Below are 22,125 nucleotides of genomic sequence, written 5' to 3' on the forward strand. Positions count from 1 at the left end.
GCCCAGAGTTCAAGTCCCAGGTCATGAGTAAATATTCCAGGTCCCAAAGTCAAATCCCATTCCCCAAGTTCAAGGTCCAGAGCCCCAGTTCAAGTCCCAGGCTGCAAGTTTAAGGCCAAGTGCATGAGTTCTAGTCCCAAATTCAAGTCTTAAGTCCCGAGTTCAAGGCCCAGGCCCTGTGTTAAATACTTAGTACTGTGTTCAAGGCTGATATTTCAAGGCCCAAGGCCTGAGTTTAAGGTACAGGGTGTGAATTCAAGTCCTAAGCCCCAAGATGAAGTCCCAGACCCCAAGTTCAATGCCCAAGCACTGAGTTAAATGCCCAGACTATGAGTTCAGGTCTCAGGCCAGAAATTAAAGACTTTGGCCCTGATTTGAAGGCACAGGACCCAGTTCAAGTCCTGCAAGCTTAAGACCCAGTCTATGAGTTCTAGTGCCAGATTAAGTCCTAAGACCCAAATTCAAGTCCCAGGTTCTGAGTCCAAGGCTCAGAAACTGTGTTAAATATTCAGTATGTGAGTTCAAATCCCAGGCCCTAACTTCAAATTTGAGGCCAAGGGGCTTGGAAGGTGGCTCAGTGGTAGAGCACTAGGCTTGAGCTGAAGAGCTGAGGGACAGCGCCCAGGCCCAGAGTTCAGGCCCCATGACCAGACCCCCCCCCCCAGAAAATATTTGAGGCCAAGGGTGCAAGTCCTAAGCCCAGGCTTTGAATACAAGTCCTAGGCCCTGAGTTCAGGCCCAGGCCTGAGTTCCAGACCTGGCCTGTGAGTTCAAGACCCAGGTTACATGTTCAAGTTACAGGTCTCAGGGTCCCAGTTCAAGTACCAGTCCATGAGTTCAAGGCCCAGGTTGTGAGTTCAAGGCCCAGGCTCAGAGTTTCAGGTCCAGCTATGAGTTTAAATGCCAGGCCCCCATTTCAATGCCCAGGTTGTGAGCTCAAGGTCCAGATCATTAGTTCAAATCCCAGTCCCTGAGATCAATGTCCAGGGCCCTAGTTCAAGTACCATGCCATGAGTTCAAGACCCAGGCTATGAGTTCAAGACCCAGGCTATGAGTTCAAGGCCCAGCATCCAAGTTTCAGGCCCAGCCAATGTGTTCAAGTCCCAGATCCTGAGTTCAATCCCTAGGCCAAAAGTTCAAATCCCAGGCTTAGAGTTCAAGGCCCATACCATAAGACTAAGGGCAAGGTGTTAGATTTAAGGCCAAAGCCATGAATTAGACGCCCAGGTTTCAAATTATAGTCCCAGACCTCCTTCCCTCCTGAGTTCAAGATCCAGGGCCCCAGTTCAAGAAGCAACCTGAGAGTTCAAGGCCCAGGCTGTGACTTCAAGGCCCAGTCTGTGACTTCAATGCCCAGACGCAGAGTTTCAGAGTCAGGCTATGAGTTCAAGTCCCATGTCCCCAGTTCAAGCCCCATTTCCCCAGTTCAATGCCTGGATTGTGAGTTCAAGTCCCAGGCCATGAGTTCAAGGCTCAGTCTGAGTTCAAGACCCAGATCCTGAGTTCAAGTCCCAGGAAACCAGGTGAAGGCCCCAGGAACCCAATGCAATGCCTGGATTGTGTGTTCAAGACCCAGGCCCTGAATTCAAGACCTAGACCCTGAGTTCAAGGCTCAGGCTGGTAATTTAAATCCCTCACCCTGGTTCAAGGCCCAGGTCTTGAATTCAAGTACCTCATAAAAAGTTCAAATCTCAGGCTCTAAATTCAAGTCTCAGACCAATAATTCAAAGCCTAGGCCCTGAGTTCAAGGCTCAGGCTGAGAATTCAAATCCCAGGCTCTGAGTTCCAGGTTCAGGTCCCCAGTTCAAGTCTCAGGCCAAAAATTCAAGGCCCAGGCCCTGAATTCAAGGCTCAAGCTTGGAATTTTAAAGTTCCAGGCTCTGAGGTCAAAGCCCCATCCCAAGTTCAAGGAGCAGGCCGTGAATTTAATATACTATAGGCAAAGCACATGGGACATGGCATGGGTGGGATCCTCTGGCCAGTGCTGCAGATAGACTCAGATCATAACCCTACTGACACATGTGTAACAGCATAGGTGAGCAGACATACAAGTACCCCCAGATGTAGCAGAAAAATTAAACTGGAATGCACTTAATACCAGCACACACACACACACACACACACACACACACACACACACACACACACACACACACACACACACACACACACACGAAATTTAAATAATCAGATTCAAATGCACTGGTGCCAGGAAGCCCAGTCCACCAGCATGCCCATACACAACAGCACAATGATGTACACCATGATGTCCACACACACAGTACACTTGCTCTCACCAGCAGTCCTCTCACATAGCAGGAAGCCCACATGCACCAGGTGGCTGAGAGGATATTCTTGAACAGTCAGGTTCATGAGCAGTGTTACCAGCTGGTACAAGAGGACAAGGCTCAGCAGCAAGTACTTGCACAACAGGAAGTGCATGTACCAAGGAGGATGAGGTGCTCTCTGTTAGCATCACCTGTGTTAGGTAGGGGTGATTCAATTTAAGATGTTCTTAAATATAACCAATAAAAACCAATGCTATAAAAATGTAGGCAGCAAAAACAAAAACAAAGAAACAGAAGCAAAACCCCCAAACCAATCCAGGTTTCAGTCCATCTGTTGCACCTTCGAGTGGAGTTTTCCTGTAACATAGCTCCAAATTATCAGTTCTGCTTCCTAGTAAATTAGCTCTGTGTTGCCACCAGTGGACAGGAGAGGAAGAACATTCCAGCATCTTTTCCACATTTAACCACCAATTCAATTGTTTTACCCCTTGCCAAGTGTGATTCAAGCATTAATGGTAGGAGATTCTAAAGTGGTTGAGTGCTTGTCTATCAGGTATAAAGCTCTGGATTTGATTCCTCAGTACCACATACACAGAAAAAGCCAGAAGTGGCACTGTGCCTCAAGTGATAGAGCGCTAGCTTTGAGCAAAAGAAACTCAGGGAAAGTGCCCAGGCCCTGAGTCAAACCCCAGGACTGGTAAAAAGAAAAAAGGAAAGAAAAGCACACTGTCATGTTGTCAGACTAACTGGGTTTCTAGAATTGTCTCAGCATAGAAATGATCTAATCTGTAAATTATAGTTAAATAGGTTAATAAGAATCAAAGTTATTGTTGGAAAATAAATGAAAAACTTGTAATACAGTGTAAAGTTGATGGCAATGGGTGCAACACAGGAGAGGATAAACAGTTCTAGAACAGCCTAGCAAGTACAGTGAGGTCTTTTCCCCCCAAAATGATCCCCAAAACAATGAAACAGAAAAACTAAAAAAGAAAGAAACAGATAAAACATTGCAATTTTTCATGCTTCTTTGGCACTACCCAGTCAAGATGTATGGGTATAGCTCCCAGGCTTCAGCTTGGCATTGGGGGAAATGAGCTTTGTGGTGACATCCTGTGGTTGGGAAGGGAAGAACACTGGGAAGCCTTCTTACATTTTTCTTTTGATTTTGCCAGATTTCTTCTGCCATTGTCTCCCAATTCTGGAGCTATGGGTGCCAATCTGGGCAGATCTTTTTTGAAAACAAGTTTTCTGCTTTTAATTTCGAACTCTGATATTTAGGTTGCTTAATGTATTTTTGTGCATCTGTCTATTGGCACCCTGTGTACAAGAGATTAATAACTCCATAATGCGCTCACACACTCAGTCTCCAGTTAACTCCTCTTAATCTTTGACAGTGGAATCCACCTATTAAGAACAGAAGATTGCAAATTCTCTTCAACAGGGTTGCAGTGTTCTTCTCTAGACTTTCTATAGAAAGTTGAGCCAGTTTCCTAAAGAACAAGGTCACTAAACTAGGTGGCACATGTGTTCAATTCCAAAGCAGGAGAGGTTGAGGGAGGAAGATAATGAGTAGTAGACTTGACTTGTGAGTGTAGTGAGATTCTTTCTCATAATGTTCCACAGCTGGGAATGTAGTTCAGTGGCAGAAACCTTGCCTAGAATGCACGAAGCCCAAGGTTTGATTCCTCAGTACCACAGAAAAACTAGAAGTGGCACTGTGGCTCAACTAGCAGAGCACTAGCCTTGAGCAAAAACAGCCCAGGGACAATATCTTGCTCCTCAGGTCAAGCCTGAGGATGGGCAAAAAAAAACCCAAAACGTTTAAGCATATTGATCCACAGAACAATACAAAAAAATTATGAAATGAAGCAATGAGCATAAAATTGTTGCTTTCAGTGAATCTTTGGCTCTACCTAGTGTAATTTTATATATTATAACTTGTGGCCAGCAGATTGGCTTCTAGAAAATCTGTTTTCTAGTGACACCCTGTGGATAGCATAATGATTGCCTAGTATCACTCTGTCTCTCTGTCTCTGTCATTTTTTGCTGATGTTGGGGTATTAACACTGGGCTTAAGTGTGTCCATGAGCTTTGAGCTCAGGGCATATGCCCTACCACATTAGCCACATCTTCATTTCTGGCTTTTTGTGAATAATTGGAGAAAAGAGTTTCATGGATGATCCTGCTCAGGCCAGCCTCCAGCCTCCACCCCAATATGTCAGCTTCCTGAACAGTTAGCATTAGTGTCACAAGACAATGGTGTTGGGTTCATGTACCAACAAGGAGATTGTTAATCCTATTTTGTTTAAAGAAGAATGTATTTTTTATAACAAACACATATACATGTAGACCTAGTTTAATTGGGTATCTAGAGCTGTCTCACCATGAAAAAATACATGCAAACATACAACAACAGCCCCAAAACAGCCACATTTACATTTCTGGCTTCAGAGGTCCTATGGCATCACTCAGTATAGTTCTGCACTTTCTAGTGCTTTCTAGCACTAACTTGGAATTCTGGGGAATGAGCTCTCTGTTACCATATGTGTACATAAGAGGAAGTAAGTTCTGGCACCTTCCCATAGTCATCTTCCTTTTAAATTACTTTTACCGTTAGCCAAGTGAGATTCAAGAATTAAGAGCAGGAGATTCCGTATCTTCTTCAATAAGAAAGCAAAGCATCATGTTCCTAGAATCAGGTTCCTAGAACTGTCTAAGTATAGAATAAATAAATGAATGATAAATACACAACTATGTATTAATGATTAAGTTAATACAAAGAAATTACTGTCTTTCTTTGAAAATTACCATAGAAAATTTGTTATAAGGAACAGTGTAGGGGCTGGGGATGTGGCTCAGTGGTAGAGTGCTTTCCTAGCACGCATGAAACCCTGGGTTCCATTCCTCAGTACTACAGAAAAACAGAAAAAGCTGGAAGTGGTGCTATGGCTCAAATGGTAGAATGCTAGCCTTGAGCGAAAGCAGCTTGGGGACAGTGCACAGACCCTGACAAAAAAAATGAAGTGTCGCCACAATTGATAACAATAGGTACAGATGAGAAAGGTGAGGTTAAGAGTTCTAAGCCAGACTGTGATGTATAGTGAGATATTTTTCCACAAAAGTGAATCACGAAACAACCTTAGATCAATATGTTGCTGATTTCCATGAATGTCCAGTGGCACCCTGTACAGATGTTATAGTCTCTTGGCACTAGTTTGGCCTTCTGAGAAATTAATATCCACATTTCTAGGAACCATATGAAGGTGATGCCACAGCCTCACTGAAAGGATGATTTGAAATTTCGTGGGTAGCATTTAGATCCTAGCTGGGAATAGGTAAAAGCCATGTATGGAAAGCCTTCCTGCCCCCTTACAGAATGGCACAAGCATCAGCTGCCAGTACTTCAGGAGAATACCAGAGAATCGTAGCTCGACATGGTCCCCTATAGTAGCCAACCTCACTCACTCATCTTGGACCCTGCCATTCTTATTTTTTGGGGGGTGAGTCCTGGAACTTGAACTCTGGGCTTGAGCACTGTTCCTGAGCTCTTAATCTCAAAGCTAGAGCTCTACTTAAGCTCAAGACCAGAGCCACAGCACCACTTCCAGTTTTCTGGTGGTTTATTGGAGATAAGAGTCTCATTGACTTTCCTGCCTGGGCAGGTTTTGGACCATGATCTTCAGATCTCAGCCTCTCAAGTCACTAGTGTTACAAGTGTGAACTATCAGTGACCAGTCCTGCCATTCTTTAATAGTTCTCACTTATACAAACCCACTGTGTGCTATGGCCTGAGTACAACACTGGATCCAAACTACATACTCAATCCAGGACCAGACACAATAACATACCATCTCTTAATAAGCACACCCCCCCAAACCACAATGCTGGGGTTCATGTCAGGAGCCAGCGTGAATGATATGGGTCATGCACCCTGACACCTGTACAGAGCAAATGCCTCTTGCAGTCCAGGTGCCCAGCATGCACACAGAGCTTGTGCCAATCTGCAGGTGCACTTTCTTTCCCAGGTTACCTAGACCAACCTATGGGGCTGCAGTGCTTTGCTGCAGGATAAGGCCTGCAGGAGACTCAGGGGACCCTTCTATCCACAAAGGAGTGGCATAACAGCTGCAAGAACATTGAATACCACGTTAAGTGCGGGGAGGTCCAAGCACTGTGTGTGGAATGCATGGCTGTCACCCCATTTCAGAAGGCCTGGGTGTGTCAGACCACGGGTTGCTAAATAGAGGTACATGAAGGGTCATCTGTGTGTTTGGTGACTTAACTTCTATATGCTGGGAACCCATTTGGCCCAATCAAGGCATGTGCTGGTCCAGAGACACTGGCTCATTACTATAGTTTGGGAAGCTGAATTCTGAGGATTGGGTTCAAAGCCAGCACAGACAGGAAAGTCCACGAGACATATCTCCAGTTAACTTCTTAAAAAGGCCTGAAGTGGAGTTAAGGCTACTGTCATAATGTGCTAGCCTTGAAAAGAAATTTGAGGGAAAGCACTCACATCCTGAGTTGGAGCGGCAGAACCAGTGCACACACACACTCAAATCTGGCATGGGTAGAGGAGGGGTTATCAATCTGTTTCAGCTCTCCTGGACACTAAAACCTACACACTTGGTATGGTAAGCAACAACAATTCCACAAAACCTTAAATTGTATTTTGATAATATTTAATACTGACATATCTATAATTTGCATGAATGCCATTGTGCTATAAATTTCCAGACATAATGTTTATAAGTTAAAATTTGAGACTCAACCTGCTTTCCTTTTTAAATGTAGCTTTACTTAGGTAGTTTTCAGTGGGACAAGATTTTCTCCTTTAGAGATACTGAAATGCTTGGAGAGATACTGATGGTCACCACTGGGGATAGTTGCCCTCTGCAACCCAGAACAGAAGCCAAAAACTTAGAGGAGGTAGGGCCCAATTAGTGACAAGTAGAAAACATGATCATGCAGTCACTTCCTCCTCTTCCTTCTCCTCTCCTCCTCCTCCCTCTCCTCCTCTTATTTCTCCTCCGTCTCTTTCTCCTTTTCTTCCACCTCCTCCTCTTCCTTTTCCTTGCTCCTCCTCCTCCTCTTCCTCGTCTTCCTCCTCTTCCTTTCCCTCCTCCATCTTTTCTTCATCCTCCTCTATCTCTTCCACCCCTTCCTCCACCTATCCTCCTCCTACACCTCTTCCTCCTCCTCTTTCTCCTGTTCCTCCTTCTCTTCCTACCCCTTCTCCATCTCCTGCACCTTTTCCCCCTCCTCTATCTCTTCCACTGCTTCTTCCTCCTCCTCCACATCTTCCTCCTTCACCATATCCACCCTCCTCCTCCTCCTCCTCCTCCACCTCCTCCTCCTCCTTCTATTATTCCTCTTCTTCTTCCTCCTCCTCTTCCAGCTACTCCTCTTCCAGCTCCTGCTCCTTCAGTTGCTCCTCCTCCAATTATTACTCTTCCTGCTGCTTCTTCTCCTCCTCTTCCTTCTTCACCACCTCCTACTCCATTTCCACCTTCATTACCACCTATATTTCACCCCCTTTTCTTCAATTTTGCCATGCTACAGATTGACCCCCAGGGCATGCTAGACTATTCAAACAAAGTTGTTTGAAGGTTGTTCTATCACTGAGCTACACACAAATTCTTTTTTGGATGGAGGATCTCACTTTGAAACCCAAACCCCTTCATCCGCCTGGGTATGCCTCATTGAAGGAATTTCAGACAGGACCCTAGCATGATGTAGTGTCTTTCTAAGAAAGAGAGAACAACTTGTAAACAATCAAATGGTATAATTTTATTATCTGCTAAAATAAAGGCAATGCCATAACTACAAATTTCTAGCAAAAAGGAAGTGGGGCTTTGGGGTAGGGGAGCTGGAGTCCCTGCAAGTCTTAGTGCAGGGATAAGACAGGACTCTGTGGAAGATGCAGGGATTTGGGGTCTGCAACTTCTCTTCTATGTGGGCTCCCCACGGGGAGGAAGGGTGTCTGGGTTTGGTTGGGGCTGTCCATAGAATGGGAGAAGCGTCTGCTCAGTGTCATCTGTGGAGTACAGGGGAGGGCTGGCTCTGAGGAGGAGTGGGGTCAGCAGGTTGGCGTAGGGGTGGGGGGGAAGGAGCTTCTCCTGGCTGAGTGGCTCTTAGGTGTCCATGGGCAGAGAGGAGGATCCGGACTCTGGCACTCCAGGTGCAGCTCTAACAGGCAGGGCAAAGCCAGATTCTTGGTGGCGCTTGGGGCAGTTGTCTAGCGGGTCTTCTGTGGGAGGCAGGCGCATTTGCTTATTTCCGTTGCTAAACAGCTACGGGCTGCTGGTCATGCGGAGCTGGCTCCCTTTCTTCTTGGTGCCAGGGCCAAAGTGGATGATGGCTTGGTATTTGGAGGCCAAGGCGTCCACCGAGTCCTCGCTGAGCATCAGGCTGTAGTGCACTTCATTCATGGCTCCTGTCAGTAGTCGCCACAGACAGGTCACGCGTCTGTCTTGACATACACCCACCTGAAGGCCTAGAAGCGGGGTTCCAGCTTCCTCTTGTCCTTGCTGCACTGGCGGAGTGCCTCCAGCATGGTCTTCATGGCACATGGGCTTCTTCTCCACTGGGGCTCAGGTGACGTGGCCATAGGGCAATTGCAGGGATGGATGTGGTTGGTCACCGCATTGGAGTGCTGGTGCAGGGCCTGGGCGAGCTGCTGTTGCCACCTCCGGTAATCGTAGATGTGTCCAGGGCACTGGAGCCCCAGGCACAACCAGATGGGAAGTGATAAAGAAGGGTGCGGGGCCTGGGGTGGCCATTCATGAACCTAGTGATCAGGGGACTCAAGGTTGGGACTCCAGTGGGTCTCAGTGTGCAGCCCCCAGGGGCTGCTGGCCACGGGGCCCCAGTTGGCTCTGCCTGGCGCTCAGGAAGCTGCCTGGCTGAGGCGTGGAACATGGCCTTCATGTGGCCCAGGCATTCAGCCAGGCGTCTGTCCAGGTAGATGGCCAGGTAGGTGCCCAGAAGCTGTCTGCAGTTAGTGCACTGTTGCCTCCCAGGGTGGCATCTACGGACCCAGGGTGGAGGCTGGGACCTTGGAGTGCCTCAGTACCTGGCTAGGGCATTACTCACTTTGCTGCCCATGAGAGTGAGCACTGATGAGTTTGGAGTCATGTGGCTGCAGGATCAGAGCTTCCAAGGAAATATCTGCAGACATATGCAGACGCCCACAGACAGGAAGCGCACACGGCTCAAGTGACTGTTGGTCTCCAGGATGACAACAGAGCCCGTAGGGTGCTGGGCATGCGGGATCCTCTGTCTGGAGGTACACGCGGAGCACAGAGGAAGCCTGCGGACCCCATGCTGAAGCATAAAAATCAATTGGAGGCCCCGAGGCCCACACATACTCCCAATACATGCACAAAACACACAAAATCTCAGGTCCATGCCCACGCACAGCATCAGACCCTCTTCAGTAAGCTTGCTTGTGCATGTCAGCACGCCAGGGTGCAGCTGGAGTCCTAAGTACACAAGCAGACTCACGGTTACAGACCTGTATGCTCACCAGAAGGCCCTGGAGCACCAGGATGTTCCAGAGTACCAGCAGACATTTTGGTTCCAGGAGGCCCATAAGCATCAGGAGACTTGTGGCACCAGAGAGTTCATGTGCAGTAGATGCTGGCGCTCACCAGCAGGGACATGGGCTCCCACAGGAGCATGCTTGCCAGGAGGTTCCACCCAGTCCAGGCGGCCCACCATCTGCACATGTGCAGAAGTAGTCTAGCATGCACCAGCTTACAGGCGAGCTCAGAGAGGCGCATGTGCATCAACTTTTTCATGCTCACTAGAATGCTCGTGCTCATCAGCAGATGCACAGGTGCATCAGGCAGGCCTTGTACAGGAGCAAGTGACTGTGCCAACAGGAGCATGCTCACCAAGAGGCCCATGCACCAACAGACTCAGGACCTCCAGGAGGTACATGCACAACAGCAGGCACTAGCTTCCTGGAAGCTTGTGGATACCAGCAGACACATGGGCTTGAGAAGCTGCATGTGCAGCAATAGTCATCTGAGCACCAGCTCCTGCACACACAATAGGATGCTCACATCACCATTGCATCACATGCATCTCCACTAAGAGCATACAAAATAGAAGGCTGTTGTGAATCAGTGGAAACACAGGCCCAGTACCTTGAGGCACATGTATACTACTGGGGCATGCACATGCACACTACTAGTGGCTTGCGCATGTGCACTACTAGGGGCATGTGCCTGTGTACCACTAGGGGCATGAGCATGCACACTACTAGGGCCATGCATGTTGGTACTACTAGGGACATATGCAAGCATACTGCTAGGGGCATGGGCTGCGCACAAAAAGGGGTATGTGTATGCACACTACGAGGGGCATATGCACTACTGGAGTATGTACACTACTAGGGACAAGCCCATAAGCACAACTAGGGGCTTGGGCTTGCACATGACTAGGGACACACACCAGGCTGTCTATTGGCACCAGCTGGTCCATGGTCAGCAAGAGGCCAAGGCTCACCAGATAGGTACATACAAATTTGGATATGCAGTCACACAAGGAATAAGTTTAGAATGGAGGATGAGGAGCTGAACAAGATGATGCCTCCCACCTGTCCCACAGAAAAAATTTTAAAATAGTGCCATAGAAAACACAGCAGCAAAAACATTTTCTTAATCAGTGGCTCTATCTGGTAGACACTTATTAGTATAACTCATGAGCATCATTTTGCTTTCTGTGAGAAGTGCTCTGTCATGCCACCTTGATACAGAGGAAGAACACTGTCCAGCATCTTCACAGTCATCCTCCTTTTAAATTACTTTTACCCTTTGCTAAGGGAGATTCAAATATTAAGACTAGGAGATTCCAACTCCTCTTCAATGAAGCTGGTTGGTATTCTCTGAAAAGAATATGGTCAGGTTGATCTAAAGTAGCTGGATTACTACAACTGTGTCAGCAAAAATGAAAAATGTATTAAAATATAACTAGATAGACTTATCTATACATATATACTTATATATTATTATATATTCATATATACTTATGTAATTATATTAATAATTATTATATTAATACATAAGTATGTTAGTGGAAAGATTGTGAATTTTATTAATATGAAGAATTAATAGTAACTGATAGAAAATTTGTTCTTAGTGCAGTGAAGCTTCAGTTGATTGGAGTGATAGTGCAGCATGGAAGAATTTGAGCAGAGGATAGGACAGCTAAAAAAGTAGGGAGATTTATTTTTTTCTTAAAAAGAGCCCAAAACAAAGAAAACCACCACAGACACAACAGCAAACACATTGCTGGTTTCTGTGGTCCTCTCCTGCCATCCTGTGGAGATGTGCAGGCATAGCTCCCTGACTTCAACTGGGGATAGTGGGAAATGAGCTTCTGGTGTCACCCTGTAGCCAGGATAGGAAGAACATCATAAAGCCTTCTAACACTTTATCTTGTTTTTAACCACTATTTACCTGGAGACTCTTATCTGGATGTGTGCTACAGGGTCCCAACTATAATCCAACTACTCAGTATTCTGAGATCAGAGGATCTTGGGTCAGAGAAAGCCTGGTTAAATAAAAGTGCCTAAGAGCTTTAAATACAACTAACCTGCAAAAACATGGAGCTGTGAATTAAGGGGAAGAAGTTCAACTCAGATTCAGATCCGAGCCCTTCAGTTCAAGCCCCAGAACAGGCCCCCTAAAGAAAGGAACAAAGGAAGGAAGAACAACAAAGACAAAGGTATTCGGCAAATTTGAGAACCAAAACTTGTGCTTTCGGGTTGGTGTCATCCAGTGGAATTTTCTGTCCATAACTTCTTACCACTTCTCTAGTGCCACCCTGTGGACAAAAGAGGAATTGCTCCCTAGCAATCTTCTGCAGGTATATTCTCCCCCTCCCCCCTCTTTCTCTCCCTGTTATTTTGTGAAGATGCTGGGGCATAAACTCAGGGTCTGAGTATTCCTATGAGCATTTGGCCTCAGGATTAGTGCCTTATCACTTGAGCCACACCCCATATCTGGCTTTGTGGAGGTTAATTTGAAACAAGATTTTCATGGACACCCCCTGCCTGGGGTAGCCCCAAACTCATATCTCAGCCTGCTGAGTGGTTGTTTTAAATCTATGAACCAGTGGCATTGAGGTGGATATTTTTCTTTTAACATGGTATTTCTCTTTGCCAGCTGGGATTCATGTATGAACAACAGGACATTGAAAATCCTATTTTGAATAAGAATGTGTTATTCTTTTAAGAAGTACATAGAAAAGTGAGTGCAGTTTAATCGGATTCCTAGAAGTGTCTCATGATGAAAATAAAAACTAAAAATATACCTACATTAATGTCTAAATATATAAAATGAAGTTATTTAAATAATTTAAAGAAGCTAATATAATAGAAAGTAAATGTAGACACATTTTCTTTTGTTTTTGTAGACACCTTTTCTAAAGATCAGTGTAGCCACACTTGATTGTGCATGGGTTTACTCGCAGCAAAGTTGAAGATGGAGGATGAGCCATTTGGGCCCACACTGCCATCTATATTGAGAAGCACTTTCACAAAGCAACCCAGAAAACAACAGCAATAATAATAATAATTAAACAATAACAGCAAAAAAACAGAAGGAAAAAACATTTCTCTTTTTAGTGAATCTGTGGCTCAAATCCTTGTCTCTGTGTAACTTCCTGCCATCCAATTGAAATTCTGGCAATTCAGATTCCTAATGCCACCTTGTAGGTAAGAGGGGAATTGTTCCCTGCCACTATTCTTCAGGCAAATGAACTCTCTCTCTCTCTCCTTCTCTCTCTTTCTCCCTGTCTACCTTTTTGTGATGATGTTCAGCCATAAACACAGCTTGGCTGGGCCCAGGCACACATTTGTGCTCGAAACTAATACTCAGCCAATTGAGTCATATTTCTAATTCTCACTATTTCATGGTTAATAGGAAACACTGCTTTTATCGATGTTCCTGTCTGGTCTAACCTCAAACCTCCAAACTAACAGCTTCCTGAAGGTTAGAGTTAAAGAGACAATTGTGTTTGAGTAAAAATTTTCCTTGTAACATGGTCTCTCCCTTTATGAGCTGGGGTTCAGTATGAACAGGAAGAGACTTCAAATCCTATTTGGAACCAGAATGTGCTAACTTTTAAAGAAAATGTATACAAATGTAAATTCTGTTTAAGAAAGTGCCGACTAGTGTCTCACAAAATAATAATTAAGCATACACATTAATATTCAAATATATGAAATATATGAAGTGTACCTCAATGAACTGGAAGAATCTCATGTTATAGGAAGTAAATGTAGACACTGTTCTAAAGGTCAGTATAGCCACAGTTTGGTACACATTGCATTTCTTGCAGTACTGGAAAATTGTCAATGGAGGCTGAGGCATACTGAACTACTCTGATATGTATATTGAAATGTATTTTTGCAAAACAATCCAGAAAACAATAAAGATAATTGCACAATGACCATAACAACAACAACAACAAACTTCAGGAAAACCATTGCTGGATTCAGTGGCTCTGTGGTGCTACCCAGTGGAAAATGAGGGCATAACATCCTAGCACAAGCTAGGCATTCTGGGAAATGAGCTCTCTGTTGCCTCTTTGTGGACATGAGAGGAACTATGCTCTACCACCCACCCACATTCATCCTCTTTCAATTTTTTTTTTTTTGGACATGACAGATGTTTAGTTATATGTTTGTCAGTTGTGGGCCTTGGACTCTGTGCCTGTGTGCTGTCCCTCAGCTCCTCAGCTCTAGGCTATCGCTATACCACTTGAGACAGCAGTTACACTTTTGACTTTTTCTGCTTATGTGGTGCTGAGGAATTGTACCCAGGCCTCATGCAAACAAGGCAAGCACTCTACCACTGAGCCACCTTCCACGCTTTAGTTATTTTTTAGGTAGATTCTCATTGACACCACGAAGTGGCTTCACACAAGAAATTCCTGATTTCTATCTCATATATTGTTGGGATCACAGTGTATACTCCCATATGGGCCTAGTTACTTCCCCTTTATTTTGCTCTCTTTGTGGTTAGATATTATTATTATATTTTTGGTGGGGTCCGGTCGTGGGGCCTGAACTCTGGGCCTGGGTGCTGTCCCCCAGCTCTTCAGCTCAAGGCTAGCGCTCTACCACTTGAGCCACAGCGCCATTTCTGGCTTTTTTTCTTTTTACTTATGTAGTGCTGGAGAATCGAACCCAGGGCCTCAGGCATGCAAAGCAAGTGCTCTACTACTGAACCACCTTCCCAGCCCTGTGGTTAGATATTCTTAGACCCTTCATGTTATAGATTTTTCTTTTTTTTGGCCTGGGGACATGCATCTCCAGTTCCTGTCTCCACTACTTTCTTTGAAATGACTGTATCATTGGCTTATTGTCTATAGTAACATTGAATTGCACTCTATCTAGTGCAGTTCAATGCTACCTAGCTAAGAGTTTACCACATGGCACCCAGCTGTTCTCACCTTCTTCAGAGACATAGTGCTAGTTTGCAACCCAGCTTGTTTTGGGCCTTCCTGCCTCAGCCTGTCAAGTGCTGGAATAAATGGAACAAATCAGGGAAGATATTGCTTGAGAACAACATTTCTACTTTTAATTTCCGACAATGACATTTAACCTTGCTGATGTATTTTGTAGAACTGGTACCGCCCCCCCAGTGGGGTGTTAGCACATAGCAACTTTGTACCAGCATATTATTCTGGGAAATGAGCTCAAAGCTGCCACCATGTGGACATTAGATTAAGTGTTCCATAGTGTTTCCGCATATGAATTCTCCTTTTCAATTTCCTTAGTTTTGGATAGGAACCCCACTTATTAATAACAGGACATTGCAAATTCCTTTCAACTAGGCTCTGGTGTCCTTTGGTAGAGAGTACACAGCCATAGAGCCTTAGATTAACCAAATTCTTAGAAATGTGCATGGTTAGGAAAAAAGAATGAAATGTCAAAACAGTGGAAATAATTAAATAATATAGAAGAGACTCTGTTGATTGAAATCAATTTACCGCAAGAGCAGTTGAACAAAACGATAAAAACTTCTAAGACAATCTAGAAAGTTCAGGGGGTTCTCATTATCCAATAAGATCAACAAAGGAATAGAACAAAACAACACAAAAACAACAGAAACAATATTGCCAGTTTCCTTGCTTTTTTGGCACTACCCAAATGGAAATGTGCAGGTATAGCTTCTTGGCTCCAGCGGGACACTATGGGAAATAAACTTTCTGGTATCCCTGTGTGGCTAGGAAAGGAAAAGTATTGTAAGACCTTTTCACATATTTTTGAGAATCCCATGATAAAACCACAATACTGGCTGTGAGCTGGTAGCTCAAGAGTACAATCCAAGTCAGGATGCAGACATATAAATACCTTGGGTTGAAGCCAGTATAGGCATAAATATAGCTGAAAGGTTTCATTTCCACTAGGAACCAAAAACATGGAGTTGTGAATTAAGTGGTAGACTATCAACCTCAGATTCAACACTAAGGAACTCAAGCCCACAAAATGCTCCTATAAAGAAAAGGTACAAAAGACGACAGAGAGACAGGGAGAAAGATTCAGAGACAGAGAGACAGACAAAGAGAAAGAGTAAGACTGCAAACTGACCTCCAAAGTTGTCGCTTTCAGTGAATCTCTGGTGACATGCAATAGAATGTTTGGTGCATAAATTTATGCCCCTAGATCGTAATTTTGAGAATTAAGAACTCTAGTGCCATCCTGTGGTCAAGAGAAGAATTGTGCTGCTTTCACTAGATCTCTGGTGCCACCCAGTGGTATTGTGTACATAACATTCTGCCAGCAGAATGATCTCTACTACCACCCTTTGTGCAAGAGAGGAATTTTGTAGCTCTCAGATTTCTGGTACCACCCAGAGGAATTTTGTATCTATAATTTCTTGATAGATGATTGGACTTCTGGGACTTGATATATATAGTGCCACCCTGTGGACAAGAAGAATTGTGCTGCTTTTGGTAGATCTCTGGTGACACCCAGTGGAACTTTGTGTGTATAACTTCCTGCCCAGAAAATGGGAACAGAGATTGCCACCCTGTGGTTGAGAGGAATGGTAGACCTCTGGCACCATCTAGTGGAATTTTGTGTGTATAACTTCCTGCCACGAGATGGGAATTCTGTCTTTTTGTGCTCAGGGCCTCAGTGTGCATGTGAGCTTTCATGATACGGGCTATCACCCATACAATGGGACATATTTCCATTTCTCTCTTTTGAGGGTATAGAGAAAAGAATTTCATATTCCTCAGTTAGCTAGCCTCAAACCTGCAAACTCATTGTAAGCAGTTAGACTTACAGACATGAACCAATGATTTTGCATAAGACATCTCGCTTTTAACATGTTTTTTTTCTGTCAGCTGAGGTTCATGCAACAATAACAGGGAATTCCAAATCCTATTTTCAACACATCTCTACCAAGTAGAGATGTTGATTTAGTTGAACTGAGTTCCTAGAACTATCTATTGAAAATGCATGCATGTATTAATCTAAATATATACAATGCCATTATTTCTGTTAACATAATCTAATGTAATAGAAAGTAAATGTAGACACATTGTTATAAAGATCAGAATAACCCCCTTTGAATGTTCGGGGGTTTATCTACAGCACTGGGAATGTTGAAGATGGAGGATGAGACTTACTGGGCCACCTTGACATATATACAGAAAACAATGATAATAATTAAACAACCACAAAAAAGGAAGCAAAAACGTTGCTGGTAACAGAAGCTATGTGGTGCCACCCAGTGGAATTCGGGAGAATCCTGGTTTGAAAGTATCAATGGCAGAAAAGTGGCCGAGAGCTTTTACTCCAATTAACCACTTATCTGTTCATTAAGTGGTAGATGGCCAACCTCAGATTCAGTGACTAGACCCTCAGTTAAAGCTCTACATCTGGCTCCAAAAAGAAAAGAAAGGAGAAGTTTAAAATAATAAGGAAAAAAGGGAGAGAAAGCAAAAGAAATAAAGAAGAGAAAGAAAGAAAGAAATCCCCAGTGCTGTGATTCCAAATGTCCTCCAAGAATGGTGTGGTACTCTTTTCTAAAATGTACACATTCCTGTGAAAGTAGCCTATAATCCTGTGAAGTATCCTATGATTGTCCAGTAATAAAAAGAGGAAAGGTATAAATAAATGTATTAAAACTACAAATATATGCGTATGTGTAATGATTCATTGAGTAATATAAAGAATCTAATATCACAGAAAATTAAATGTAAAGAACAGTGTACCAACAGTAGTTGGCACTTGTGTGTAACTTCAACACAGGAGAAATTGAGGCAGAGCCTGACATGTAGAATGAGATCTAAATTTTCATTAAGATTTTCCAAACAATAACATGAACAAAAATACTAGACAAACAATAAAATAAAATTATTCCTTCTTTTAATGAACACATGGGGCCACTATGTGGAGCTGTGGGCAGTGCTCTGGTACCAACACACACACACACACACACACACACACACACACACACACACACACACACACACACACACACACATTAAATTCATGAGCTCAAAACGTCACATGTATCTCATGTGCCCCAGCAAGCCCACTCCCCCACAATCATATCCATGCATTCCAGAACAGCCACATGTACCAGAAGGACCATGGACTAAGGGGGACAAGTATATACACAGGCAAATATGCACCAGCAAATTTGACACAATGACATGGGCATTCTTGGATGGACAAAGCAACATAATGTAGACACCTGAGCATGGGCACGTAGGTTCAGAATGAGTGCTCAAGGGCCAAAAGTCCGCCCTGAATATACATCTACTGGGGGCACCAGCAAGCACTGCATACCCACTGAGAACCTCACATATGGTGGAAGCCACTCTATCCCAGGAGGCCCAAGCCTTCTTAAGGGGCAACAGTGCAGGCTCTGCAGGAGGAGTCCTGGTGGGAGTGCTGAGGCAGCCCTGCCCAAACACTGGTGCTGGCAGCAGCTGCAAGAGATGAGGTCCAAGCTGAAGGTGCTGCTGCAAGGGCATGGCAAATGGGGGGCTCACTTCTGCACCTAATTACAAAATGGGAGTCAGCGTCTGGTCATCCATGAGGCTATAGAATAGGTTCCCAGGCATGGGAAGGGCTACCAGCTGTGCTAGGAGACTTAGCTCTGTCCTGCCTGTACCCAGCCTGAATGATTCAAGTCATGGACAGGGCAGGCCTGGATTTCTTTGGTGCTTGAGTGCCACCTGGTACCTGTGTGCCTACAGGTGAGGCAGGCTTCCTAGTGCATGTAGGCCTGTTGACACACTTCCCCTCCTGTGATCTGGGGTCTTTCTGGTGCATCTAGTAGTGCTAGAATGCACAGGCATGCTTATGGGAGTTGTCTTCCTGTTGTGAATGTGGGCATGCACATAGGATTTTAATTCCACTCACTTTCTCTATGTATGTGAGTGTGTCTGTGCTGTACTCTTGTTTATGTTCAGTGCTGCGGCATGATGTGCTTGGATTCTCATTGCATACCATGCTGTTCCCCATGAGTCAGGATAGTGCAGGCCTGGTCAAGTAGCACTGCTGTGACGGTGGTTCTGGCTACTCTGCATACCACATGATTTGCTTGCTTCAATATTCTGTTCTTTTCATCCTGTGCTCCCCTTTATCAGAGACCCAGATTGTGCAGCTACAAGACTCCAGAGTGGCTGTCACTGTGCTCTTATGGGCAGCAACACGAGTAGCACCTTGGACAGTTACCTGTGCACCCTGAAAGAGGAGCTGCCATGCTGGGTCTGGAAGTGGCCTCCCCCTCTGAGGCTTAGGTGAGTTAACTTCTGACGACTCATGGGCATTTACCTGGGCAGATACCTGGGCACAGTAAAGGCCAAACTTCAGCCCTCCAACAACAAGAACTGCTCTGGGAAGCCCAGGGCCTACAGCTGTGCTGCTTTCATGGGCAGTTTCCTGCTTAGTTACCCGAGCAGCTACTGGGGCACAAGTAAGACCTAGATGAGACCCAAATCCTAGTAGCACCACTTGCTGAAGCTCACATCCATCTGCCACTTTACCACCTGTCTCTGGGACTCAGTCATGAGCACCCAGGAAAACAGGTCCTCTTCGTGGAGCCTTCTTCATTTGCTGCCCCTCTGGCTACACATTGGGTCCAGGCATCTTGACCATCTCCACTATAACACAAAGTGTAGGCCCTGCACTACCACTACCTCAGCCAGCACTGAATACTATGAGTTATAATTCATCCTTACCACCTCATGAGATAGCCATGATTGTGGCACACCTGTGGAGAAGAAGCCAGATGCCCATGCCTAGGATACCATGCAATGGGGGCAGAAGAGGATGGATGATTGTCTGCTGTATGCTTCTGCACGCCAAGATGAGCAATCATATCCCTGAACAAAGGCATCTGCTTTCAAGGCAGTATCAGCACACACAGCTGCCTAGTCCTTTGTGCCTGGCTTTGGCCATTCAACAGGAGGAAGAGGAGGTGCCCTTCTGATTGCTGCCCATAGGAGTCTTGCTAGACACTGACTCTTCTGGCTCCTTGAGTAAGGGCCCTCTCTGGAGGCCCTGCTGGTCAGGGCTCTGATCCCTGACCATCATAGAAGTTACGAAGCCAAAATTGACTTTCCGCCCCTTCAATGGACAGGTCTGCCACCATCCAGGCCTCATTTTGCTGTGAGAACACCAGCCTGTTGACACTGTTGCTTTCTAAGGCTTAGGGCCTGCCCTAAGGACTCTGCTTGTCAATGCTCTTCATCCCTTTTGTGCCACCATAGAATTCAGAGAGATTGTCTGGGGCATCAAACAAGGTCAGCAGGAAAAAGCAGTCTTTCTCTTTGTTCTTCATCATGTGAACAGTGCACCTTAGGAAGAGGTGGGATGAGAAGTGATGTTTGCAAATAGAATGAGGGCTCTTCAAGGTGAAGGTGATGAAGATGTAAGCCAAGAGTTCAGCACAGTAAGAGAAGCAAAAGATCAAGAGCTGGAAGAGAAGGGTTGTGGGTGCTAAAATGAGGGACATCTCTGCTGCCTGTTGGACATTATAGGAAGTTCACACTTTGGTTTCACCGTATGTAGATGTGCAGGCAAACACCTAGCTATCAGGAAGGCATTGTGGCCAGTGAGCTCTCTGATGCCACTCTGTGGTGATGTGCAACTATAGAACCAGGCTTTCAGCAGGAAATTGTGGAAAATGAGATTTCTAGCCCCACCTTAAGGAGATGTGCAGGTAGGTAAGCAATGGGCACTCAGCAAGGCATTGTGGTAAATGAGCTCTCTGATGCCATCGCGTGGAGACGTGTGTGTATAGCACTTAGCCACCGGCTGGGCATTGTAGAAAATGAGCTCTTTGGTGCCACTCCTTGGAGATGAGAGAGCATAGCACCCACTTGCCCACTGGGAATTGGGGGAAATTAGTTCTCTGGCCCCACCATGTGGGTATGTGTGGGCATAGCACCTGGCCTCTCGCTGGTCATTATTGGAAATGAGCCCTCTGGTGCCAACCCATTGAGATGTGAAGGCACAGCACCTGAGCATCAGGAGGACCTTGTGGGAAGTGAGCTCTCTGGTGCCACTCCATGGTAGTGTGGTGGCATAATCTCTGGCTGCCAGCTGGGGATCATGGTAGGTGAGGTCTCTGGTACCACCCCTTGGAGATGTGAGGTCATAGTACTGGTCACTCAACAGGTCATTGTGAAAAATAAGCTCTCTGGTGGCAGTACATACAGATGTGTGTGCATAGCTAAGTGCTGTCACCAGGGAATTATGAGAAGTGAGCTCTCTGGTGTCAACCTGTGCAAATATGTGGGCATTGTGGGAAGTGAGCCCCCTGCAGCCATCCCATGAAAATATGGTGGCATAGCATTCAAGAGCCCCTGGGCATTATAGGAAGTGAGCTCCCTGGAGGTGCTCCATCGATATTTGCTGGGGTACCACCTGGCTGTTTGCTTTCTGTGCTTTCTGTCACCACCCCATGGAGATGTGTGGACATAATGTCAACTTGTCCACAGGGCATTATGGGAAATGACTCTTTGGTGCAACGCGGGCATCCACTGGGAATTGTTGAAAGTGAGCTCTCCGATGCCATCCTGTGGAGATGTGCGACATAGCACTCAGCAATCACTGGGCATTGTGGGAAATAAGCTCTCTTGCACCACCCAGTGGAGATGTGCAGGCATAGCATAGGGTCATCAGCAGAGCATTGTGAGAAATGCTAGAGTTGTGGGGGAATAGCCCGGCTTCATGCTGGTCATCATGGGAAGTGAGTTATCTGGTGCCACCTTATGTAGATGTGTGAGCATAGCATGTGGCTGCAAGTTGCGTATTGTGGGAAGTAAGTTTTCTGGTTCCACCCCGAGGAAATGTATGGGCAGAGCAATGGGCCATCAGTAGGGCACTGTGAGAAATGAGCTCTCTGGAGTCATCCTGTAGTGATGTGTGGGCATAGCACCCAATGACCCACTGACCATTGTGGGAAGCAAGATCTCTGATGCCACCCCATGGAAATGTGCAAGCATAGCCCATGGCCTTCACCAAGGCATTGTGGGAAAAGAGTCCTCTGGCTCCATCACGTTGAGATGTGTGGGCACAGCACACATTGTCAGCATGGGATTGTGGGAAATGAGCTCCCTGGAGTCATCACATGGAGTTATGTGGTCATCCCACCTGGCCCTTCAGTGGGCATTGTGGGAAATGAACTCCTGATGCCACACTGTGAAACTGTGGGCATAGCATGAAGCCATCAGCATGGCATTGTGAGAAGTGAGCTCTCTAGTGCCACCCTGTGTTACTCCGCAGACTGCTGAGCATTGTGGGGAATATACTCTCTTAAGATACCCTGTGGTGATATCCATGCATAGC

Source organism: Dipodomys merriami, unplaced genomic scaffold (genome assembly GCF_024711535.1).
Source record: "Dipodomys merriami isolate MVZ:Mamm:240054 unplaced genomic scaffold, mDipMer1.0.p SCAF_123, whole genome shotgun sequence".
NCBI lineage: Eukaryota > Metazoa > Chordata > Mammalia > Rodentia > Heteromyidae > Dipodomys > Dipodomys merriami.